The following is a 4,420-nucleotide window of genomic DNA, read 5'->3' as shown; positions in this document are numbered from 1 at the left end:
GTTTCTGTTACCACTGAAAATTCAGAATGTTATAGGTTTTTCCCTAAATTTATTTTTCGATGCGTTTTCCAAACCCATTTTTCCAACAATTGGTATCATGAGTCAAGTTGTGTTCTATCTATAAGTATAAACAGATAATCAAAATAAATTTCTCGTCTTCTTGAATAATTTGATTACGTAAAAAGTGAAATTCTTTAGATCTTATGCATGTTTTGAGTTATATATGAGAACGGATGTGATATTATATATTTTTTATATAATTATTTTTTTCAGATATTGTAGTTTTTAGGACTATCATCTCCATGTAGGGCTACATTTTTTAAAAATTCATAGAATTCTTGTGAGCCGAAAATGGACATAGGACTTAAATATAATTTTTCTAAAAGGAGTCCATGATGAGGAAAATATGTGATGGCGGTTGAAAATCCAAAAAATGTCTTGTGGTGAAAATTTATGTAATTTTATTTTTGCATTTATTTCTACAAATAGAACCATGGAAACCATGACTAACAATTTTATTTTAATTACCTATCTCATTAAATATATGTTTTATAATTATTTATAATATTTATATTATGTAATGTTATAACTGTGATATATATATGAGATGATCCATGATAGTACTAGCAAGAACATTTGTTTTCTTCCTATTTATTGGTTAATTTGTCCCCATTTAGTTATCTTTGGCACATATTTTAGCATTTTCAGTTCAGTAAATTGCATTTTATAACTTAGTGGATCTTAGACTATTTATCCTCAATTTTGTCATGTTTTGGTACTGATGTCGTTGCATGAGTATTTCCAGATTATGCCCAGAATTGTCGCTGCTCCTGACAACTGTCTGGATAAGAACAAAAATGTTTGAGCTGTCTAGTATGGTACAACCAACTTGTACGTACAGAGGCAGTAAGATTCTGATGAAAGGACACCTGTGTTATTTGGATAAATATTAATATTCACGTGAAAAGGAAAAAATGAGGAGGTTTTTCTTTTTGGGGGGTATTATCTTCTTCAACTTATCTTTTGAAGCTTTTCGGCTATGGCGGCTTAAGCCTCCCACAAGTGAACCGAAGTGAAAGGGATGCAGATTAGCTCTTGACGATGAGCCTTGAGTGCGACACAAGAGGGAGTTGAGATATCAAGTCGAGATTTTCTAGGAATAGTACTCTCCACTTGTTTCTTTTATATTTCTTTTTCTAAATGCTGGTGATTACTTTCTATCTCATATTTGTACGGAAGTATACATGATTTCTGGGTTAAATGTTATTTTATTCAATCTTGCTTCTACTTTTTAACCTTTGGGTTTGAATGTTTTTAGCATGGAAGTGTTATTGCGGTCACTGACACTAGAAAGTGTAGTGACAGTTTAAGCTAACAAGCATGACAACGGAAGTTGTTTGAGGATTAAAGGAATTTAATCCACTTGTTCTTAATAGTGTTCCATTGTCATCACCAGAATGTGTGGCTAATGTGCATGTTTAAGTCTTAGATTAAATATAGAAGTTAATCTTGGTAAGATATTCATTGCAATTTAATGCATCGGCAATCACCTATCCTTTTATACCTTGTGAGCACTTAGTATTCTATTGAATATTCACGTTGGTGATCCCAGTTTATCATTATCATATTTTATCTTATTTTTTTCAAGTTATTGCTTCGACAACTACTCTCACAATTTATCTCGTTTCTATCTATTTATTGCACTGACATTGATAGACAAAAGACAACCATCCTTGTGGGACCGATATCCGACAAACTCATATCTGTCTATTATACTTGCATCGACAATGTATGCTTGCACATTATTGTTGTGACGTTAAACCTCTGGTCAATCCACAGTTGATCAATTAAAATAATATGTGTGGTAATGAGAAAATACATGTGTTGTATTGTTCTATTCACTTCTTTAGGTTATTCAATAACTGTGAGAAATGTGGTAATAAGAAGGTGTAGGTCTAGGTTGGTTCTGGCTAGGAAAGACTTGGTTTTTAAGCTGTCAAATTTAACTCCCCTCTCTTTCCTGGGACCCTACTTGGTGCACGATTCACATTCACTTTTTCAGTAAATTGTTTGTTTGTGGAGAATCAAAATTGTTTGTTTTTAATGATTGATTGATTATTGCGAGTAAATGTGAATATTGTAAAATTTTCATATCATGCCATGCATATATTGGAAGCAAGTCATTTAGATTAGGTAAGAATGCCACTAAGACTATTGTATGATCATTCTTGAAATTTGGGATAAAAAACCTTGCATGTTTTTAAAATATGGAGTGGGAGAAGGTTCTTGAACAAGACTTACAACCTCCATTCATGGTCCCTAAGTGATAACATGATAAAGTTTCGACTCGGTTCCTACCCTGGCTGCACCCCAAGGTAAACTTTGTCATGTGGGTTCACTAGATAAGATTTTCTTTTAAGGACAACTAGTCATGCATAACTTTCAGAGAGATTGTCCCAAAATGACTCATAAATAAAAGAATGTTCATGATGGGTGTTGAATCAATGATTATGCACTCAAGATCATCTCTTATTAAATAGTTTCCCAAGAAACGATATTTAAGCTAGAGATGATGGTTAAGCGTTAAACCGTCATTAGTTCGCGTGGAGTCTTGAGAATTAAGATTTACGAACTGATTGGATGTCATCCATGTTATTGCTAGTTAATCATGGGACCCTAAGGCAACATAGTTGATGAGTGTGAGAATGATCGTAGTATTGAAAAAAATTTCAAGGTTTCAATACAAGACGCATGCATCATACTGCATTCTTGATATGTTGCTGAACTGAAAAATATTTGCTTAATACAAAGATAGTAATTTGTGAAATCTTTATTCTTTCAATTCAAATATGTCTCCTACTCCTCTTAGTAGCATTCTTACTGATAATAAATTAAGTGGGGATAACTTTTGAGAATGGAAACAGAACTTGCTAATAGTTCTCAACTGTGAGAAACATAAATTCGTTCTTGACGAAATGGGCCCTCCTGAAGCTCAACCTAAAAAGAGAAATCGTTGGAGAGATTTTGACTTGATTGCTCAATGTTATATGTTAGCGAGCATGAGTAGTGTGTTGCAAAAGTAACACGAGAATTTTCGTACTGCCAAAGAAAATTTAGAGGATTTGCTAGGAGGCCAAGTCGTATTGGCTCGACAATCCGCTATTACAAATTTGATGAATTCTCAACAAAAAACCGGTACTCCGGTCAAAGAACATATGCTTAAGCTTATGGGATTCTTTGTGAAAGTGGATGACAATAGGGTTAAACTAGACGTGAACACTCAAATTGAAATAGTGTTCAAATCCTTAACCAAGGAGCTTGCTAGTTTTAGGGCCGCTTACAACTTGGGGAACAACGCACTTACCTTAATTCGGCTCATGAAGGAATTGCAATCCTATAAGTTGATGTTGAATGGTGATAAGCCAGTTTAAGAGAAACCTGAAGCAAACTTAGTTGTGGACCCCTCGTCCTCTAAGAGGAAATAGAAAGCTAAGGGAAAGAAGAATCTGAATAAGTCTTCGGTTCCACCTCGTGTGGATAAGAAGACGGCTAAGAAGTCAAAAGATCCTATAAAGATCAAATGTTTCTTCTGCAATAGAAAAGGGCATTTCAATTCAAACTGGAAAAAGTATTTGGAATACTTAGCAGAAAAGGGAAAATGTATGAAACTTTTTGTAGTTTAAGCTTGCTTAGTAGAAGAATTAATTGACAATTGAGTTGTTGGTTCTTGAGCCACTAACCATGTGTGTGTTTCTTTATAGGGGTTCAGCATAACTAGAAGTCTACTTGATAGGAGCCTCTCGTTGCGAACCGAAGATGGAAGTTATGTTTCAGCTGAAGTAGTGAGATAAGTTATTTTACACTTAAATAATTTTAGGAAGATTGTTTTAAAGAATATGTTTTATGTACATAATTTAAAGAGGAATTTAATTCTGTAGCATGTTTATTTTATGATGGTTATAGCGTGACATTCAATAAATGGATTACTATTCACAGAAATCATTCTCTAATCTATAATGGATGGATGAAAAACAATCTCCACTTTATCAAAACAAATAACTATTCAATGCTTCAAACTGAAATAGTGAATAAAAAGCTTAAAACTTCTCACTCTAATGAGGGGTACTTATGGCATTTAAGACTAGGTCATATTAATTAAGAAAGAATCACTAGACTCGTGAAAGAGGGTCCCTTAAGTATACTTAAGGAAGTTAGTCTTCCACAATGTGAATTTTGCTTGAAAGGTAAAATGACTAAGAGGTCTTTTAATGCGAAAGGTACAAATGCCAACCAACCTTTAAAACTTATCTACACTGATGTATGTTGTCTCATGAGCATCAGTGGCCGAGGAAGTTACGATTATTACGTGACTTTTATCGATGACTATTCTCGATATGGATATGTGTATCTAATGCACCGC

The sequence above is a fragment of the Gossypium raimondii genome, chromosome 3 (genome assembly GCF_025698545.1).
Source record: "Gossypium raimondii isolate GPD5lz chromosome 3, ASM2569854v1, whole genome shotgun sequence".
Lineage (NCBI taxonomy): Eukaryota > Viridiplantae > Streptophyta > Magnoliopsida > Malvales > Malvaceae > Gossypium > Gossypium raimondii.
The sequence above is the reverse complement of the archived record's forward strand: the minus strand, read 5'-3'. Positions refer to the sequence as shown.